Here is a 23,116-nt window from a genome sequence, read left to right on the forward strand (position 1 = left end):
CGGGGACTCGCGCCCCTTCCTGGGCTCTTCCCAGCCGCGCAGTGCAGTGCTGGGGCCGCGGCCCGGGAGCCCTCAAGCAAGACCTCAGGTCACTCCTATCTTTGAAGTGAGGTTTTTCCTGTCCCCTGCCCCTGAGCCCCGGGGGCCCGGACCCTCCCTGACCGCGGAGTGACGCGTCACCCGAATCCGGGGTCTCCTGGCTCTACCAGCGCGGCCGCTTGCGCTCCGGAGTGTGGGCGCCCTCCCTCCCGAGCCTCACCAAAGCCGGCGTGGCGCTTCTCCAAAGGCAGCTCTACCTCACTTCACAGTCCCTGGGTATTTAAAAGTCACCGTGGTGACCCATGCCCTGATCTGGATTCCTTCCATTCTGTCAGGAATTGACTGTGCTAGCGACGCTCAGTCGTTCAACAGACACTGACTGGCTTCGCGCTGGGCTCGGGGTCTGTCCCAGGCTGTACTACGCGCCCAAACCTCCGAAGCCCCCATCGCTGCCGCACCGGCGGGTTACTGAGCCCGCGCTGCCAGAGGGACGCCCGAAGATTGCCGCGAGTGAGAGACGCGTTCGGGCCCCTGCCAGGAGGTCCAGGTCCTGGAAGAACGCCTGGGAGTTGAAAGGTTCCCGTCCAGGCCAGGGCTTCATAGAGCGTTTGCATCTATCAGGCGCAGGGCCCGGAATCTCCCTAAGACGGACTGCCTCAGCCTCAACAACGGGGCTGTGAAAATACATTGTCAGTTTTAGCCGCAACAGGGAAGTCACTCGATCGAAATAACGCGTTTGTGGAGCTACATTGGTGATTCCTAAAACCCTGGAAGCCTTTCTCAGGACGGTGGATTAAGAGTGTTCTCACCGTGTGAATTTGCTCAGTAGAAATGGAGGGCTCCTTTGCTGATCTGCCCGCCCCAGCAAAAAACAAAAACAATAACCTTTAAGAAGGGAACTTGGAAGATAGAAGAGTTGATTTCTCTGATGATCGAGTTTCTCTTTTAAAGGGATTTTATTATCCACTAACTGGCTAAAGTGGAAGAACGTTTGTGTTTTGTTCCTATTTTGTTTAGATTCAATTTTATTTACCTGTGCTTGATTAGCGTTGGCATGGTACAGAATTCCAAAAGTGTGGATGGATACACAGTTAACAAGACTCCCTTCCGTCCTTGCTCCCAGCCTCTCAGTTCCTCTCCCTGGGGGCACCATTGCCGTCATGTCCTGTTTACCCCAGAGGAAATCTAATCAACCAAATGTATTTGTCCAATGTTCTTATTTTTACCTTTTGTTATACAAAACGGTAGGTCTAACTTCAGGCACAGGCCACCAGAGTAAAGGGTTAAATGCAGAATGTGAAGGGATTACTCTCCACATGGGGCCCAGTAGTGGCAGCATCAGGACAAGAATGGGGGCTTCAAAGGTTATTTGATACCAGGCTGGCGTTTGCAAAACTGACCTAACATATAAATTTGCCTCTTTACAGACTCTTTCAGAATCAAGATCTTTAACATCTTACGTAAGTGATAAACATTTCAAAAGAAAAACAAATACATACAGAAGAGTTTGTTGAGTTGGGCAATGTTACAAATAAGACAGGAAGAAAATACAGATGGAAATCCTGAGATGTTATGAACAAGAAAGAGCCCCAGTTCCCTATTTGTCATCTTGTAGGTCAGAAACAGACACAACTTCCATTCTTCACCTGAGCTATTACTGATTTTTTTTTTTTTTTAACATTCTCCATGAAAGGTGTGGCATTTGAAGATGAGTTGGGTAACAATGAGCCTGCAAGATGACCTAATGTGCTACCCCCTTGATTACTCCATCCTGAGCTGTCTGTCATTCAGCAAAATTTTACTGAATAACCATCTCTTCTTTTGCTTCTCATGACTCACAGGCAGTGTTTGTTTTTCCCTTTTCTGCATGATCTTGACCACTGTGAAAGTTTTAATGGATTCTCCCTTTATCAAGAAGAGCTCATTGACTTTTGTGCACCAAGCATATGTATCTCATCTTCTTTTAAAACATGAATCAGACAGTCCATTTCTTAGCCAGAAGATTGATGAGTTTATCCTGGCAAGAAAAGGACATGTCTCAGGAGGATTCTGGGTAGAATTAAAAGAGCATTAATCACAAGACTGGGGTACCAGTATGACCTTACTGCTTCCTGTCTTTGTGACCTTGGACAAGTTACTTAACTTTGCTGAATCCTAGATTCCCTAAATATAAAATGTGGCATAATCCTCTCCACTGCCCTGCAAGATTGTTATTAATTGATACAATGTATGTGAAATTGCTTGGCACATAATGAGATTTAGCATGTTAGCTATCTAAAAATGATCATTTTAGTCTGGAAAAAAAATGAGTTTATAAAGGAAGTTTGTATACCATTTTGTGGCATGTGCTGGCATAGAAGTGATGAAACCTTCGCCCATTACTTCCCTATCAGCCAAAACATAATATCTGATTTTCCAGAAAAATGTATCTCTACCTCTCCCATTTCAACTTAGTGTTTGTTATGTAGTATCAGTTATTTGGGTGTATCTCCAGTCTCCCTAATTAGACTGGAAATGCCTTGAAGTTGGAACTATGTCACATCTTTGATTCCTATGGGCACCTCGAACATTATTTTGATAAATTGTAGATATCCAACGATTATTTGTTAAATGAAAAGTAAGTGGGTGAAAAGAAAATTTGTTAAATTGGACCTCATCAAAAAAATTTTTTAAACCCATTTGTTCTGTAAAAGACCCTATTAAGAGGATGAAAAGACAATGGTACACTGGGAAAAATATTTTCAAATAACATATCTGACAAAGGACTTATATCTGGAATATATAAAGAACTCTCAATATTCAATAGTAAAAACTCCCAGTCTAATTAGAAAATGAGCAAATGATATGAAGAGATATTTCACCAAAGAGTGTATACAGCTGACAAATAAGCACATGAAAAGGTGCTCAACATCATTAGCCAAGGGAAATGTAAATTAAAACTATAATGAGATATCACTACGTACTATTAGAATGGGTTAAGATAAAAAATTGTGATGACACCAAATCCTGATGAGGAGACAGAGAAATTGTGATACGTATGGATTGCTGGTGGGAATGTAAAATGGTGCAACCACTCAGGAAAACAATGTGGCTATTTCTTTTAAAACTAAAATTGAACCTACCACACAACCCATAAATTTCACCTTAGTTATTTGTCCTGGAGAAATGAAAACTTGCATTCACACAAATCTTTTACAAACTGAGCCACAAAGGACCAGTCCTCAACAGCTCCACCCAGCACAAGATAGCAAAAGAGCAGAGGACCATGACACACATCCAGTCTGCTTGCTGTACAAAGAAATGGGATGGAGCTCACTGGACTAAGTGAACAGTCATGGTTTTGGACAAGTCAAGGGGAAGTGGGAGTCTTCAAAATGGAAATCCTGGACATTCTGCTCTTCAGCAGTGGATTACCTGGAAAAACAAAAGACATGTGACCATACATGTTATCTTATATTGATGAAATAGATCATACTGGACTAAACAGAACTAAAAATAGAAACGCATAGAAAAGAATTCATTGTTTCTGGTAAGTACAGTGTTTTTCTCCAAGGTATTTTTTAGAACAATTAATATTTTATTATACAGCTATTCACACCCTACTAAATAATGGCTTCTAAAAAGCTTTATTGCTTTCTTTAGTAAAGTTGATTCTATCTTGGATGGACAGTGTAGAAGTAATTATAGAATCTTGTCATTCACTGATTACAATATCCAATAAGGGATCCTGGTGCTGCTAAGAGATACTGATAAAAAAAAAAATACTATTTTACAGGAGTAGATGATTACTGAATTACAGTCTTTATTTGTGACTGTCTCCTCTTACAATTTTTCTTATTATAAATTAGATCCCTACAATAAAATCCAGGCTTAGTTAATAACCTCTGTAGCCAAATCAGATACTATGCTTCTCTGAATCCTGAACCAATTGACGTCTGAGGCAGCTGACTCAGCCTACAGTTGTGCTGAAGGTTAATAAAATTAGCAGTAATGCCCGGAAACTTAGCCAGTGCCTTGTGTGTGAGTGTGCATCCCCTTCATAACAGTCCTCAAAGCCTTAGGGATGGTTTAATTGTCATGATCTTATTCACTGAGGCTTAACAATAAAGTTTCATTGAAATGGCAGTTAGGCATCCCCAAAGAGAAGCAGACAGATGAATCTGTCCTCTTTCCCTCAATGCCTGACCCTCCCTACCCTGCTATGCATTTTCTTTATTCCACAGCATTTGTCACCTTTTAACACAATCTTAACTTTCTTATTCTGTTTGATACTTATTGTTTGTCTTCCCCACTAGGATATAAGCTGCACCAGGGCAGAGATTTTTGTTTTGCTCACAGATATCTCCAAGTTCCTTGGACAGAGCCTAGCACAAAGGAAGTGGGGAAAGATATTTATTAAATGAATGAAGATGCCAGAGAAAATGCTCCTCCACCAACATTTACAATTCAAAGATGTTCAGAAGCTTTCATGCATGCTGAATATTCACATTGATATTTTTTTAAATCAGGTGACCTGAATTTTCATGTATTTTAAAATTCCTTCCAGAAGTGAAGAATCTTAATGCTGGCTGCAGTGATGTTACCAGTTCATTGAGGCTATTTCTCTGCTCAGTAATTCCGCCCCCTCCACTAGGACCTTCACTATCTTTAAGGCAGAGCCAAGAGGCTTATGGTTCCAGGAGACAAAAAAGATGGATCCTACCTGGAATATAGAAATCTAAGGTAGAAAAGAAAGGGAATATAACATGAGAGAAGATTCTGCTCTATAGAAAGGGAAAAGAGAAGGAAGAGGAAGAGAAGGAGGAGGAAAAGGAGAATAAGGGGTAAAGAAGATGGAAAAAAGGAGAAGAAGAAAGAAGAGGAGGAGGAAGAAAAGAAGAGGAGGAAGAGGAAGGGGAGGAAGAGGAGGAGGAAGAAGAAGAGGAAGAAGAAGGAGAGGAAAAAGGAGAAGAAGAAGGGGAAGGAGAACTCTCTGCCACAAGAGCAAGAGAATCATTTGGAATGAATGTGAGTAGGTAAACAACACTATTTGGTTCTCCCAAGGATCCAGGACTGAATCTTTCTTGGTCCCCAGGGGACCCAGAATGGGAAATGTGGGAAGGTGGTAAGAAGATGGAGATGACATAGCATTTGGGGCTAGCAGATTGAGCCCCTGAGAGACTGAATGTACAAATGGACAACAGCCAGACGATAGATGACAACAGGACTGACCCACAACCTCTCCAGCAACCAGCCAGGAAGCCAAACCACCCCTCTGCAGTTATCAGCCCTCAATGATCTGGACTTGATCAATGGCTACCAGCTTCCCTATTTTTTGGCCCCTGCTTCCAACCTAGCGTCAACCAGATGTATATGCTCCCAACTCAGTCACTAGGATGCCCTGCTTCTAGTTAGCCTGCTTCCAAGTTCCTCATGCCCCCAACCTGCAGTCAGGGAGGTTGCCTGAAGTCTTCCCTCTTTTTCATTATAAAACTTTCCTATTCTGCTGCCTGCCTTTGAGTCTCTGCCAAACACAAGCGCTGAATGAAAAGCTTCCGTTTATTCTCATCTGGGTGGTCTTCATTTATTTCCACAGTTTTCCTAATGGTCTTATTGAGACAGACTGCATTGCCCACCACCACAGATCCCAGCCTTTACCAAGCAAGGTGCCCATAGAGGCCCATTGTGCCTTGCACTAATGGCTTGTCAAGTTCTCACCAAACATTTGCGAATCAGCCCTGGTTCTGAGCTCTGCTCTCTGGGTGTGGAATTCCACAGCTATACGTTCTCAGTTTGGTACCTGGGTTTTGGTTTTTGTTCCTATTGTTTTGGCATCCTTGGTGTAATCAGGTCATTTTGGGGGGACCCATTTTGCTCTCTTTTGTGCTTCTGTTTTGTGATGTGCTATCTAAAAGTGTTTGTCATATTAAGGAGAATCACAGAATAGGAAACAGGCAGAGGGCCCTATAAGCTGAGTTTGTGGTTCTCACCAAACCAGAGCCCATTTTGACAAATTTTGCCAAGTTACTGACAAAACTAGGTGAGATTTTCCTTCCACCCCTTTTGCTGTTGTTGTTCTTTTTGTTCTGAGAGCTTGGCTTTGATCCAAGGAGAATGTTCTCTTTGGTGAATGTTCTCTTTGGTTCCACCTGCCTGGAGGTGCTGATGGTCAAGTCTGTGTGCAGAGGCAGCCAAACCATGAGGTTGGGGGTCCAAGATACAAAATGCACAAGCATCACTTTTCACTCACAGTTGCCTGCTCCCAAGGAAGCATCTCGGTCTAAAACCTTTTCTCCTCCTCCTCCTCCAGGAGAAACTCCTCCTTTCTACGTGAACTCTTCTTATAATCCTAATTCTCTCATATGTTGCTCTAAATGGCACATCTTCACCAGTGATGATTTGGAGCTTCAGTAACCACTCTGGGAACATTTGGTTTGAATAAAATTGTTCGTCTGAGAGATGCCTTGGAAAAGAAAGGATCTAAAATTTCTCAGATTTAATAGGCAGCATTTGTATTGATATGCAGAGGCCTCCAAACGAAATTCTGATTGAAAAAATTCCTTCACTAGAATACTCTTCAGCCAAATCTAATGAGCAACCTGACAATCTTAAGCAATGACAAACTAGACTCATTTCCTGAGTAAATTCTCCCTCCGTGTCCTCCTGTTACCTCTTTAAATCTAGCTCTCCTTCATTCTTCTTATCCTTCTGATCTCTCTCCTTCCACACTTCTGATAATTTCTCTCTCTTCTTTCCCTTGTCCAGATCCCCTATCTTTTCCTACTGACTTTCCTAAGAATCCCAAATTCTGGTTGCTTCTAAAAATCCATCCCTCCCATGAGTCAAGTGTGCCTTGGATCTGAACTGAATTCACAGTTATAATTCAGAATTTCCCTAACCCAGAGAAGGCCAGCTGCTATTCATAGAATATAGCCTTCTTTTAGGTGCATATGTCCCAACATGTATATCAACTCGTACACATGTTGGTCAAAACCTCAGATGCTAAATCCTGGGTGGCAAAAACTGATTGGACGAACATAGAAAGGGATCTGCAGAGTCCCTCTTTTATAATAAACCTGAGGGTTGAGAAGGGCCCCAAAGTTAGGGCAAAGTCTACTAAAAGCCATACCCAAAACATTTCCAACAAAATTTTATTAGACCATAATTCAATCGTGCACACAAAGAAAAGATGAAACTGTAGGAGATTATGGCCATACAGTCCACTCCCTTAGGGACACAACAGTTATCCCCTTAACATTTGGTAACTGCAAGACCCACACATTTAGGAATTTCACCTCTGATATTCTGCCCTGCTTCTTGCAGAGTTGGCAAAATATTGCAAGAGACTCATGTGCTCAACCCCATCATCACCAGGTTAAGGCTGCCTCCCCACAACATCTTCCTAAACAGCCTCAGCCTCCTGATGTTCTTAAAACAGAAAATTTCATCTATTAGAAGATATGTCAGAGAAAAAACTACTCTTGAACTTCACTGGAATGGACCTTATCATGTATCATTTGTTAGCAACAAATACAGTAGTGAAACTCCAGGGAGTCATGTTTCACAATTAAAGAAGCAATTCGGAATTCCACATGGTTGGCAGGCTACTCCTATAAGGGACCTCAAATTTCAAGTTCTCAGAGATCCACTAGTAGCAGCTGACTTTTGAAAGTAAGTAGCTGAGCCGGGTCTGTGGAATATGCAGATGACTTAGGATAGTAGATAGTCACTGCCTAAGACATGGGACTAGACTACTGGCTAATTCCTATTTTGTTATTCATCTGCTTGCTCATAACCATTCTCATTTTCTACAGACCTTTGGTTATTGTCCACCCATAATGGCACTTTTCCTCTTTTCCTTCCTCTTTATTATAACTGTTAGTTCAGAACATACCTATTCTAGTGCCATTCTTAGATTATCCCAAACAGTAGCCACTGCCCTGAGTTTTACCAATTGTGGTATATGCCATCCACCACCAGATCATCATGATAAAAACCTCTAGAGAATTTCAGTCTTAATAAGCAAGATCACAAGGAATGGCAGTTGATGGCATTTGCATCTAAATAAACAAATGGTCTTAAATAAATCAACACATGAATATGGTAGTGCCCTTCTGTCACAGAAAACCAATTATTGCAAGACATTTGAATTCAACAACCTTCGTGGGGCTGATGGGCCAATTACTTGCCACCTGGAAGAGGTTAATAGAGATCAAACTGTAACTGGGCTAATCGAAGACCTTTCTTCTGATCTTCCACCATAAGCAACTCCTTTTCTCCTGTGTCTCCATATGCCCCCTACCGGATACTACTTTTTTTGCAGCCAGAATGCCTGGTCTTGTTTGCCTCAGACTCATAATAACTTCATGCACTTTACCAATAGTATGCTAAGACTTATCTGTATACTGAGACCCTAATTCTAGAAATCACAAACTTGGCAAATTCCATCTGAGATACAAGTCCCCAAACAAGGGTGGTGGAAGATCAGACCAATCTTTACTCATTGGCACAGGTAATGATGGACAATTGTATTGCTCTAGATTTTTTGCTGGCTATTCATGGTGGTTTTTGTGCCATTGCTAATACTTCTTGCTGTACTTAGATTAATGAAACAGGCAAAATATAACAGGCAACACACTGACTTAAGGAAAAAAACTACTTGGTTTTTTAAGGTTGATCTTCATGGCCCATGAAATTTGTTTACTTGGCCTGAGTTGGGCAATTGGGGTTCCTAGTTCTTGTGTCTTATAGGTACTATTAATTATTCTTGTTTTTGTCAGTGGTCATGATTTGGTCTCTGGCATTCTATCCAGAACTGTAAATCTTACTACATAGCTGCTCTTTTGACAGATAATCACTGTGAAAATGTGACAACAAAAAGCTCAGGATGATCTTGCAACACAGTTGACCATGGAGACAACTGAACCATCCCCACAGTGAAGATATGGATCTGTAGCCTTCTCTGAATTGGTCAACCTGCCACTTGCAAGAGTGAGAGAATGACCAAAAGTGAGACTGAGGGATTGAATACACAAAGGAAAATGGCCAGCCTATATATGACAATAGAATGCTGACTCACAACCTCTACAGCAACCAGTTCAGAAAGTGAACTGTAGCAATTGGCCCAGAACAATTAGCAATTGTTAATAATTGCCAACTTTTTAATTTTTTTGCCTCAGCTTCCAAGTCAGGATCAAATGGAGAAAGCCAAATATGCTTGCCAAACTAATCCCATAAGATGCCCCACCTCTAGTTACTGATCCAGAGTTCCTATACCAACAACGTCCAATCAGATCATACCTAACACCTTCCTTTTTTCTTTTGTTATAAAGTTTTCCTACTCTCCTGCCTGCTTTTGAGTCTACCAAACACAAGCAATGGTGGCTTTCTTATATTCATGGTCTTCATTTATTTCCACAGCTCATTAGGAACTCTGGAAGGAGACAGCACCACATGGCTGCCATCTGGCAACACAGAGCAGCTGCTGCCAAATAGGAGTGGAACCATGTCAGATTTAAGGTGAGAAAGAAGTAGGAGATGGAACCCCAAGAGCCCCTTGACTGTTACATAGCATAGAAGAAATCCACAAATGCCTCCATACTCCCTGTGAAAGAATGTAGAAGGTACTGATTGTTGAGGGTCGGCAAGCCTGCAGGGGTCAGTGTTGGGAGGGGGTAGGCAGTACCTCATATCATTCCCACACAGGGAATATGAGGTAGTTTGCCAAGGCCAGGGACCTGATGGGGGATTTGGCTGAAATTCAGAGGTTCTGTCAAGACATTAAGAGGCAAAGTGGGGTCAGGTCATCAAGGGAAAGACTCCAGATCCTCACCATGCCAAGAACACCGCATCAGTTAGGTTTTGCTGTGTAACAAACCACCTCAAAACTTTGCAACTTAAAATAATAAGCACTTACTAGGTCATCGTTCTATGGGTTGTCTAGGTGGGTCTTTGGGACTGGGCTGGCTGATCTTGCTGGGCTCATTCAGGAAGCAGGTTAGCTGTTTGGCTGGATAATTTAGAATGTCTTACTAACTGAATGAAACGGATTGTAAGTCAAAGGTGATCTAACAGTTTATCTTAGTGATTTTCTATGGGTTTCCTTCATTATTCTTGTTCCCTGTCCACCATTTTGAAAATAAGGCATAATTGCAATTCTTAGGCATTCACAAAAATGTTTTGGAATATTTATCAGCTGGTTATGTTAGCAAGCACAGTAATGCTTCTAGTAATTTACCTGGCAGTCTCTTCCTAGCAGGAATGTTAAACTTCTTTCCATTTATGACCTTACAACTCAACCTAATATATACTCTACAGTATTTTCAAAGATGAGCATGTGCAGGAGCCAAATTCTGGAAAGGGCTTTCTGCACTGACTGTTGAGTTATATAAAGTATCTCATTTCTTCATCATATGAAAAATGAGAATGTAGCATCATTCCCACGCCATGGCCATCTTGTCTTTTGAGTCAAGCCATTGATGATGAGCTCTTCCATATGCTTATCTGGTAACCATGTGTATCATATAGGAAGTTCTAAAATTCAACAGACCAAGCTCCATTAACATTACTAGAAGGAAACACTGCTTCATTAACAATAAACCTCCCAAAGTTTACTGTACATGGGGAGAGAGCTCATGGTGGACTGGGTGAACTTTTAAACACTGTTCCTATTCCACCACCAAGATTTATTTCCCCTAGGAGCTCATGACTACTTCCACCATGTTGACCTCAGTAGATCTCTACTCTTCTTCTAAGAAACATATCCAAACAGGGATATAAATCCTTTTCTTATGTCTCCAGAGGACACTTGAGATAAGGTTTAGATATTTTTTAAAAATCACTTAAAACTAAGGGAAAATGGAAATAATATCAAGAGTACCATTATTTGAGACTAGTGTTTCTCCAATTTTGTTCCACAGAACACTAATTTGGGGGGCTAATAGAAGATGCTTCATGAAAAGATGTTTGTGGTTCAACAAAAACGGGGAATGGTGCACACTATATCTACCTCATAGATACTAAAATGTACATGAGCATAACAAAGGCTCTGAGAAGTCATGCAACAGACCTCTAACTTTTCCTAATGCAGTGATTCCCAAGCTTATGAAAGTACAGAATATTTTATGTTAGTACACAACCAATATCTTATGGGTAGCATATCCTGAGATATCAGTTTGGTTACCTGAATTGTATTCTAGCCCTTAAAAAGGGGACCCCTGTTAAAGCAAAGGTTGTGCTGGAGTCTCTTCTTTCCCACATCTCCCTTCAGCTTCTATATGGTAGATGCTGTCCTGAAAACTCAAGGTGAGTTCCTCCATGAATAGACAAAGAGAAAAAAGTTAAGACCTTGTGGTTACTTCAGCTCTGTGTTCACAGTTCTTTCTTCTCTAAGAAGTCTTTCCTTTTCAGATGAGTGATACCTGGAATGGCCTGCCTCACAAGGCAGGAGAGAACTGTAGAATAGTTGTCAAGAGCAAGAACCCAGGAGTCTGACTCCACCATATCTTAACTTAAAATCTCCATGCTTCAATTGTCTCATGTGTAAAATGATAACAGTAGTAAATACCTCATAGGATATTGTGAGTAGCCCATGAATGAAAGCTTATAAAATACTTAGAACAGGATCTGACATAGAGTGTGTACTCTGTAAATATCAGAATTATTTAGTTTAGCCTAGACCTGGCATCCCTCAAAAGAATATCCTCATCAAACTACAATACAGATTTCAAAATTCATACAAGAGGGACATGTCTTGAGGAGCTAGGCAATCAGTTTTTTCTGGTTGCAAATATTTTATCAGCATGACTATCAATAGGTTAACTGATGCACTTTACATTTTTATTTTTATATTTTATAATTATAAAAGTAATACATTCTAACAGTGGGAGCCTATAAAACATAAAGAAACATTAAAGGGAATTTGCGCTCAAATAATCTGTCTTTGGAGACCCCGCTGGTAATATTTTGTTATATTTATAATACATATATTATGAAAATGATGATATAATACACTGCTAGATATATTTTTCACTTGGCAAAATGTTGTGTACACTCACCCTGTCACTATTCGACAGCTGCAGATTATTCCATCCTATGGATGTATTATAATTCATTTCTTGATTCCTGAGTGATTTACTCACCAGGATGATTTGGTGAATTACCCATCACAAAACTGGTGTTTCAACAGAAGGAGCCCACACACTCTTCATCTCCTGGAGGGTTATTAAGCCCTGTCAATTCTTTCCACTGGCTTTCCCACTCATACACCATGTCCACCTCTTAGTCTTCATTATTTTTGAGGGTAAATAAATTCAAGTCAAGCACATCTACAGTGAGTCAGAGAAAATCAAAAAGCTAGAAGACAAAGCTTATTAAGTAAGATTAAAGGAAATAGTACTCTTTTGTCCATTATCTGTCAATTCTCTATACTTATTATTCAAGCATTAACATCTTTCTTCATTTTTTCTTCTAATTCTACTTTCCTTTTTTTTTCCTACTTTGCATAAAAATGGGAGTATTTGCTATGATATGTGTCATTCCATAACACATGACAGTGTAAAACTGGCCAACAACTTCCTTCACTTTCAGGAGAAAAGAGCTCTGGTATGCTTCAAGGATAAAATATGGTAGAAAATAAGTTATCCAGAAATCCCAACACTAAAGCATCCAAAATACGAAACTTGTTTTGAAATGACTTTTTTCCCCTAGTGATCTTCCATGTTTCGAATCATGCAAATAGAAAAACTAATGAATGAATTGCTCTGGTGATTGTGGTAATGACAGAATCTACAGAGTAATGAATAACCAACCAGTTGGGAACATCATAGCAGCTGAATTCTAACATTAGAGACAATGAGATACAGTGCATCCTGTGCATTGGACAGCTCTGATTTTTGTCTTTTGGGGATCATCACTCTTCCACAGTCTATCCCATCACCCCAGTTTCTGAGAAGGACCTAGGTATGGCCACCAAGCATCCAACTCCCTGGCCACTTTGCTAGGTTACTTGAGCTAGGTCAATGATACTCCATTCAGGGACTTACTATTGAGAAAGAGGGTCTATTAATAAAATAAATGGACTTGACATGAATAGAATAAATGCCAGAGCTGCTTATAGTCATCTTTATGAGAACAAAGGTGCATAAGAAATCACTCTAAATTATTTGGTTCATGATTTTGTGGGTTGCCAATATGAACTGGGCTCAGCTCAGTTAATTTTCTGGTCTTGGCTAGACTTAACTCATGTATCTGTGAGCATCCCCTAGATTAGCTGGGCCCAGCTGATCTAGGATGGTCTCACCTGGGATGGTTTTCCTCTACTCCATGTAGTCTGTAATTATCTAGAGGACCAGCCTAGGCTTACTCACATGGCACAGGCATGGCTCTAAGTGAGCAGAAGTGTGCAAGACCTCGTGAACATTAGGCTCCAAACTGGGATGGCCTCACTTTCCCTATACTCTATTAATCAAAACAAGCCTTGAGTCCAGTCCAGATTTAAAGCAGTGGTGAAATGGACTCCCTCTCCATAAGTAAGAACTGCAAAGTCACAGTGCATGGAGTGTAGATAGAGGGAAGAAAGTAACTATGGCCATTTTTGTAGGTAATCTTTCATAGCCCATCTTCTGGCCAAAATTATTCACATTTCTTCTATATGCAAAAATACACTTAACTCCTCCCAAGACCTTTTTCCATCTGTACTGGAGTCCATGATTTGGGGACCTACATCCTTCCACATGAGGCTTGGTTGGAGGCCTGTGAACTAAAAAAACAAGTTACATGCCTTCAACACACCCAACATACAAATGGGAGGCATGGACAGGATGAGCACGATAGACTTTTCCATTCAGAATACTCTGTTAAAAACAATGCATGCAGTGAAAATCTTGTAAATTTCATGGGCCAAAGGACCTCATCACTGTTGGGGAAGGTCATCAAGAGGATGTGATCGCTGGTTGATCCACAAGCTACAAGTGGGCAATTGGAGGCTCTTCGCCCCCTCCCTGTCCTTGGAATGTACCTTCTGCCTACCTTTCCCACAATTGGAGCCATTTTCAAGGACACAGACAAAATAGTGAGGTGGTGTTGAGACCCTCTGGAAGGTCTCTATATATGACTGAACCTCATACACGCTGCTATATAAAATTTTAAGATTTCAGCAGTGGGTATGGGTCTACTAGTCTCATGGCTACCCAAGACAAGCCTGGTAAGTAAGTTCCCTTGCTTGTTAAACCTGCCACCTGCCAATCTGGAGTGGCCTACCCCGTTCTTCAATCTCTGCCTGGCCTCCGTGCATGCAGTGTTTGTGAACCAACAATCCCAGAGCAAGGGATGCTGTGGATGTGCAGACTGAAAAGAGGCCCCAACAAGAGACTATGCAAAACACTGAGGCATTTTAAAGTAGTGATTTTCTGCTTTGGTTTCTGCAGATGCTGACACAACAAATTCTGATTCTAAGTGGCTTGGCCGGATTCCTATCTATAGATCAAGCAAGATTTTCTGGTAAATAAAATATTCATGCATTTTTTATTAGTGCATGAGTCTTTTTTATGAAGTTGTCATTGCCATTTTAAAGTGCATCCTAAATCCTGATATTCACTGCAAGATTTTGATGAGTGAAAGATTTAAATTGTCTTACCATTAAACATTTAGGGTTTTCTATAACACGTTACTTTTTTTCCTGTTTTCTACAAAGTCTAGATGATTTTGGTTAATGTAAGCTGATATCTACTTAATATATTCTTTAATTGAGTCTTAGGATATATTTTTATTAAACAAAGTTTTCCAAAGCATAGGTGGCTTTTTTTTCTATGTTTCATAGCATGATTTTATTTTTTATTTTTTTTCTTAGATACAAAAGCCTTTCAATTAAAAGCTAATAATGTATTGTATAGTGACTAACATAACATAATTAAATTAAATTAAATTAAAAAAACAATTATGTGGGTTTTGGCATTAACTGAAAACATAGGTGGCTTTTTAACATTTTTAAAACATTTTGTTTGAAGATAGTGTACATATAGAGAAGTACACATACCAAATGTGTATAGCTTGATGAATTTTCCCATTTAGCACATTTGTGTAATCAGCAAACAGATAAGAAACAGAATATTACCTTGAGGCACCTGGGTGGCTCAGAGGGTTAAGAAACAGAATATTGCCAGACTCCAGAAGCTTTCCTGTGCATGCTTTCAGCCGCTACTCCTCTAAGATAGGGCTTCTCAACCCCAGCACTATTGATGTTTTGGGCTGAACAATTCTTTGCTGTGGGGGCTACCCTGTACATTTTAGGATGTTGAGCAACATCCTTGGCCTCTACCCACTACCTGCCAGTAGCAACGCACATCCCCAGTGTGATAACCCAAAATATGTCTCCAGACATTGCCAAATATGCCCTGCAGATGGATGCTTAACTGACTGAGTCACCCAGGCACCCCTATCCATTCAACTATTAAAGGACATTTTAGTAATCACCAGTTTTTTACTAATACAGTTTTAAAACTCATTTCTTTATTATCATGCCTTATATCCCAAATTTATATATCATAGCTCATCTCTTAAAAATTTTTTTTAGTTAAGGCATCTGAATTTTGGAAATTTTGTTAATCTGGAACAAATCACATGCTGGGCATTATAAATAAAATATTTTTTGGTAATTTCATAAGAAATCCACAATGGGGCCACTGATCCTGAAGGTGAGGTTGGGAGGGGGAAGAAAAGGAGTCCAAGTTCAGTGCAACCAAAATTATTGAAGTGACTGCTGGGCATTGTTGGTAGCTCTGGAAATGTGAAGATGAATAAGACAAGTTCTGTGCCTTTGAGAATTTTACCATCCATTCCTCCAGTGCTGACCGATTTTTCTCTCCTGGGGCTGATATGATCTAATGGTACCTCTTATGTGGAGGGTTGCCTCTGTTGACAAGATCTGAGCAGTGCCAGGGGGAGAAATGTGGGATGGGCAGTGGAGCTGCACCTGCTTTTGGTCTTTTTCAAGAAAGATAGAAGTGGGGGTCCTAAAGTTGTAGCTCCACGCACGACCAGGGTGCGGAAACAGAGAAGGGTTTAAAGCAGAAACCTTAGCTAAGAATAGGCAGGGTGCAAGCTGCAGGGGGGAAAACACTCCCTGTCCCCAGAGACCTCTAATCGCAGGGGAGACTGGATAGGGCAGGGCAGGGGATGAGGCAGACAGTCCCCCAAGGAAATCCAGCTGACAGAGAGGACAGAAATGCTTGCTGATGCTCCACGAGTCACTTCATAACTGAGTCTGAAAAGTTCATTTACATTCACAACATACATCCCACTAGACAAAGGAGAATATGAGCCTAGGGAAGGAACGGCTCTGCTGGGCTTCTGTGTTTCAAAAATAGGCTAATTTAGTCTTTAATAGGCGTCAACCAAGTTGAGCGGCTGCCCTTTCACAAGAAGACTTTCATCACCAGTATTCCATAAAGCATCTTTGTCTCTTATCTTTGCTACTCAAATATTTCATTAATTCTCTACAACTTCAGGACAATGAAACAAGGGCCAGTGTGACTGGTATCATCCTCCCTACTTATTCATCATTCTCAGCCTTCTGAGACTTTCACTTCTCTTCCTCAATTTATGTTTGTTCATTATTGTTACAAACTTGTTAAACTCAATACTGTTTAATTAAATTGACCAAATGTTTACGTTGTGAGTTCATTTTGAATTGACCTTTCAATTAAGTTTGCATTATAATTATCAAATTATAAATATTTAAGTAATTAAAGAATTTCAATCCAACATAGGAAGGTTTCTAAATTTTCTCTTAAGTAAATCAATAGGAAATAAAAGAATATTTTAATTTTTATAACCATGTGCATATTTGTCATTTAAAAGATTATTGAATTAAACCCAGACCCATTTCCAAGAAAATGTTAGATGATATTTGTAAAAATGATATTTCAACTACTTCACTGGGCAATCCTTTAATAAGCACCTTGCCTAATTTATTAAAATAACAGCAGGTAAAGCAAAACAAACCCAAACTCCAAATTTTCAATGGTCCCCTTGTTGTGCATACAGTCTCAAGAACATGCCACCCTCCCCAATACCAACCCCTCTCCCCTCCTGCCAATTAGCCAATTAGAAAACAATGAGCCATTGAGCCACTGAGTTGCAGAGACTTAATATTTAAAAGCCAGCCTTTATGTTTGTTTTTTGATCCTCAGGAAAATCCCCAAAGAACACATTTTTCACCAAATTTATCCATCACATGCTAAAATAACTCAGAACAAATGTGTAAGACTTTCCATTGAACTACTTGTGCCTTCCAGTTAATCTGTCTCAAAAACTTTCACTGCAAAGGATTTGTAATGGGCTATCACATGATAACAGAAGTGTTTTTCTCTTAAAAATTCTTGCTTACCTATTTGTGAGTCCCAATATTATTTAAATAAGTATGCTTTGGAGCACTGGGTATTATATGCAAACAATGAATCATGGAACACTACATCAAAAACTAATGATGTAATGTATGGTGATTAACATAACATATTAATAAATAAATAAGTATGCTTACTCTTTAAAGGAAACTGCACCTTTTTTATTATGTTCGGTTAGCCAGCATACAGTACCTCATAAGTTTTTGTTGTAGTGTTCAATGATTTATTAGTCGTGTATAACATCCAGTGCTCATCCCAATACGTGCCCTCCTTAAAACCCATCACCCATGGGGCGCCTGGGTGGCTCAGTTGGTTAAGCGGCTGCCTTCGGCTCAGGTCGTGATCCCAGAGTCCTGGGATCGAGCCCCGCATCGGGCTCCCTGCTCGGCAGGGAGCCTGCTTCTCCCTCTCTCTCTGCCTACTTGTTCTCTCTCTCTATCTCTCTGTCAAATAAATAAATAAAATCTTTAAAAAAAAAAAACAAAACAAAACCCATCACCCAGTTACCCCTGCATCTTTTTGTAAAGCAAAAATGTGTATATATGTTAAGACATTACCTATAGACATATATGCATCTGTGTGGGGGGGGTACACTCACAGATAGCATACATATGTATATAGATAGATGAATACATACATGTATAGACTCACACAGTGTATGTAACATATATATGTACATATATACATACAGTACAAAATGGTTTATTTTTTTTTAAGATTTTATTTATTTTTTGACAGAGAGAGAGACAGCGAGAGAGGGAACACAAGCAGGGGGAGTGGGAGAGGGAGAAGCAGGCTTCCCGCTGAGCAGGGAGCCCGATGCGGGATCATGACCTGAGCAGAAGGCAGATGCTTAACGACTGAGCCACCCAGGTGCCCCCAAAATAATGGTTTAGAGCATGGACACCGCAACCAGTCCACTTAGATTTAAATTCCAGATCCATATGGCAACAAAGGTAAGTTACTTTACCTTTGAGTGCCTCAGACTCCTCCTCCTAAAATAAGAATAATATTTGTATCTATTTCATCGGGTTGTTAAAAGGGCTAAATGAGCGAATGCGCAGCTGTACATAGAGCTTAGCATGACATCCAGCCCCTGGAAACGCTATGTAAATATCTGCCTATAATTAATCTGTGTGTATTTGTGTATATAATACAGGTATAAATGATTAACCTCTCCTGTGTTTATTTCACACATTTTTGTATACTAGGTTTTTCTTCGTGTGAGATCCATGTATACACTTAAAGATGATCGAAAAATTAACTCTGTTTCTACAAATTCTTCTTCTACCAACTCTACTTCTCTTGGCTAAATAAATCTAATATTTGACTTTTGACTCATATATTTTATATTCCAAATTCTCAAATCTTTCCATCCACTCTTTTCTTTTTTTAATTAATTAATTTATTTAAAGATTTTATTTATTTGAGAGAGAGATAGAGGCAGAGAGAGCGAGCATGAGCAGGGGGAGTGGTGGGCAGAGAGAGAGGGAGAAGCAGACTCCCTGCTGAGCAGGGAGCCCGATGTGGGACTCCATCCCAGAACCCTGAGATCATGACCTGAGCCGAAGGCAGACGCGTAACCGACTGAGCCACCCAGGCGCCCTTTTTCTTGAATCTTCCTAAGTTTTCCACATCTCTAAAGGTGTCAAACCCCTAAGTGTTGCCAGTGTTCTAACTGGGACATGAGCATGCAGCTGTGAAGCCCTCCTCAGGACTGGGAGTTCTTCAAGGAGGCTGACACCAGCTGCAGTTCCCAGGTCTCACCTTGAGAGCCTCGTACTTGGCTCTGCCCAGAACGTGCCTCTTTTCAGTGTTACCCTAGCTCTAGCACCCAAGGATTATAGACCAGACACTGACCCCCTGGCTGCACATTAAAATCACCAGGGGAGCTTTTAAGAAGTGCCAATGCCTAGGTTCACCCAAAGCAGTTAAATCAGAATCTCTAGGGGGTGGCCGTATACCGCCATTTCTTAAAAGCTCCTGTCTGGGTCTAAAGTGCAGTCAGGGTGCACAGTTGGAGTCACGTAGAGAAGACATCGCCATCCAACAGATGTCCATCTTTGCTCTGCTGCTGGCATGGTGCTAGCAGGGTGCATTCCTCACTGCCTGTGGGAGGTAACATCTTCCCAGCTCCTCAGAGAAGGTCAGTGGACAGCTTCCTGAGGCCATGCTCCCTGCCTTGTCACTTAATACCTCCAGAAAACAAATATCTGCATAATGAGGCTGGAAATTGGGTTTTAGAGCAACTGTTCTCAAATTTTTCTTCTATTGCCACACATACAATGGGCAATATTCATGTGCATGACACTGTCCTGCTGGAATAGGTGAGGGCCAATACCCAGCTGTAATCCTACCTAAGGTAGCATTTTAAAACATAAGTTAGTGACAGTGACATAATTATAGGGGCCATTTGGGTTGTCATTAAACAAAGTCAATAATTTGCAAACTTAGGTACTTCAAATACTGTTCAGTTACTCAACACATATTCACTGAATATCTACTCTCTACACACTGGTCTAGGGGCTCAGCATGAAATAGTTTAAAACAACAACAAATTTCTTGCTATTGGTGGAAGTTACATTTTAGGGTAATTACATTTTAGTGAGAAGACAGCAAACAAATAGATGAATGAATGAATGTACATTTCTGTGTTGTGGGAGGAGGGGGGACTATGGGTAAATGTCATGAAGAAAAGAAAATGTGAGGGAGTGCCTTGTTGGGGAAAGGAATCAGGAAAGACCCCTTGGAGTAAGTGAGATTTGAGTAGAGATCTGAAGGCAGTGAGAAGGCCAGCCTCCTCTGTGTCTGGGGGAGGAGTGGTGCAAGCAATTGTAAAAGCGCTGGGAAGGGACCCTGCTATGTAGTTCAGAGAACATCAAGTGAGCCAGAGTGGCTAGAATAGGATAGGCAACAACAAGTAGTCAAGTCAAAAAATGGGCAGAAGACATGAACAGACACTTCTCCAAAGAAGACATACAAATGGCCAACAAACACATGAAAAAGTGCTCAACATCATTAGCCATCAGGGAAATTCAAATCAAAACCACACTGAGATACCACCTTATTCCAGTTAGATTGGCAAAAACTGACAAGGCAAGAAATAACAAATGTTGGTGAGGATGTGGAGAAAGGCGAATCCTCTTACACTGTTGGTGGGAATGCAAGTTGGTACAGCCACTTTGGAAAGCAGTATGGAGGTTCCTCAAAAAGGTAAAAATAGAGTTACCCTATGACCCAGCAATTGCATTTACCCCAAAGACACAGATGTAGTGAAAAGAAGGGGCACATGCACCCCAGTGTTCATAGCAGCAATGTCCACAAGAGCCAAACTGTGGAAAGAGCCGAGATGCCCTTCAACAGATGAATGGATAAAGAAGATGTGGTCCATATATACAATGGAATATTACTCAACCATCAGAAAGGATGAATACCCACCATTTGCATTGACATGGATGGAACTGGGGGGGATTATGCTGAGTGAAATTAGTCAAGCAGAGAAAGATAATTATCATATGGTTTCACTCATATGTGAAACTTAAGGAATAGCATGGAGGACCTTAGGGGAAGGAAGGGAAAACTGAAGGGGGGGAAAATTGGAGGGGGAGACGAACCATGAGAGACTGTGGACTCCAAGAAACAAACTGAGGGTTTCAGAGGGGAAGGGGGTGGGGAGATGGGTTAGCCCGGTGATGGGTATTAAGGAGGGCATGTATTGCATGGAGCATTGGGTGTTATACACAAACAATGAATCATGGAACACTACATCAAAAACTAATGATGTAATGTATGGTGATTAACATAACAATAAAAAGGTTAAAAAAACACAAACAAACAAACAAAAAACTAATGATGCACTGTATGGTGACTAACATAACATAATAAAATTTTTAAAAAAAAAGGAAAGGCATGGGGCAAGAGGTGGGAGTAACATCAGTAGTTGTAAGGAGTTTAGAGTCTTCGGGGTCTCTGGATTTAATTCTCAGTGCAGTGGGTAGCCACCGGAGGGTCTGAGCTAGGAGATGCTCAGACTTACCCTGTAAAAGGACTGCTTGAGCTACTGTACCGAGACCTGGCAGGTGGTTACAATCACAACACAAGGGAGCTATTGGTCAGAGCTGCAGCAGAGGAGGTGGGGAGACATGGTGATGTTTTGGTTATATTTAGAAGCAGAGTTACCAGGATTTGGTGGTGGAGTAGAAGTGGGTGGACAGAAAGAGAGGACTATGGGATGCAGATGCCATTTATTGAGATGGAGGACACTGGGAAAGAGGGTGTTAGGGTGAAAATCAAGACTTTGATTGAGAAATGTTAAATTAGAGATGCATGTCAAGTGAAGATACTGAGCAGAGTGTTGACTACTTGAGCTACAGTTAAAAGGAGAGGTTGGGTGGTGATCTCAATTTGATAGTCATCATTATAGATTAGATATTTATCTGTTTATCTGTTTTTCATTTCTTTCTTACTCAAGAATATGCTTTTCATGAGGGCAGAAAATCATCTGTTTTGTTTTTCACTATATCCCCAGCTCCTAGAACATGGGTAGTTACATTAGTAAGTGCTCAATAAATATTATTGAATGGATAAAGAATTAAATACTAATTCAAGGCAATATAACTTAAATGAAAAATACCAGGATAGAATAACTGCTAAAGGATGATATGGTGTGCGAGTTGAGACTAGGGAGTGATCAATGTGGGCTGAAATGGTCAAGAAAAGGCTTGGAGGAGATTGACCTTTATCAGGTCTCAAAGAATGGGTGGGTTTATAGGTAAGAGGAGTCAGGAAGAGGTGTTAAGTTTGGGGGAAAATGATGACTTTGGTTTAGGTTATGTTGAAATGGAAGTAACAGAGGAACATTTGAATTCAATGGAAAGACATTTACTTTAGTTCTTTAGATGGTTTGAGATCTGGACTTGCAAAGGACAGATACTGGAATTCTTTCTGAAAATAGAACCCACAAAGCTACATCAGGATGTTGAACCATAAATGTGTTAACAGAATATTAAGCAGGAATTTTTGACTGAGACACCAAAAAGCTATTGAAAAGAGTTTCTAAAGCAGCACTTCTCTAAATTTAATGTGCACACAAATCACCTGGAAATCTTGCTAAAATGCAGATCTTGATTTTGTAGATCTGGGATGGGGCCCTGAGCTTCTCTGTTTCTAATCAGCTCCCAGGCGGTGCCCCAGGGTCCTTGGACTACATTCGAGTAACGAGGTGTTAAGCCAAAATGAAAATTTTCAAAGGAAATAAGTAAAAACCAGTTACATGACTCTTAAACTCCTCACTGAAATTGGGAGTATAAAAGGATTCAGTTTCTGGGAGCTTATTTTGGATTGGACTGATTTGTGGGGAGCTCTTAAGGAGCCTGTGAGCAAGGGTATAAGGTGGAGGGTGCATCCCCTTAACCTCAGATCAAGAGAAGGGATGCCAGTGAAACTCTTGACAGCGCAGTACCCATCACCTACAGTTGGTGAGACAAAGTGGACTGAGGGCTGACCGAGAAGGCAAAGGGCGAGACAACAGGCTGCTACCTGACAGGTTAAGGCAGCTGCTTAGTAATGAGGCTGATCACACAATTTGCCAGGGCAAAGCAAATGTAGGTCAGAAACCAGGCTAGTAGGCAGAAGGAGTGGCAGAAGGGAAAGATTGCAGAAGGACCTAAGTAGGAAAGCCCGGAAGATTTAACTTT

General features: G+C 40.8%; 1 long non-coding RNA gene across 1 annotated transcript; it reads left to right on the forward strand.

Annotated features, from left to right (window-relative positions):
* Window positions 1-29: 29 nt before the first annotated feature.
* On the forward strand, window positions 30-14,528 carry LOC123834703 (uncharacterized). The gene is made up of 3 exons (XR_006788490.3): window positions 30-3,568; window positions 9,439-9,537; window positions 14,445-14,528. It is a non-coding gene; the product is annotated as an uncharacterized LOC123834703 (long non-coding RNA).
* Window positions 14,529-23,116: the final 8,588 nt, after the last annotated feature.

This window comes from Mirounga angustirostris, unplaced genomic scaffold, assembly GCF_029215605.1.
Source record: "Mirounga angustirostris isolate CCGP_5_RB_7025 unplaced genomic scaffold, mMirAng1.0.hap1 SCAF_1, whole genome shotgun sequence".
In the NCBI taxonomy this organism is placed as follows: Eukaryota; Metazoa; Chordata; class Mammalia; order Carnivora; family Phocidae; genus Mirounga; species Mirounga angustirostris.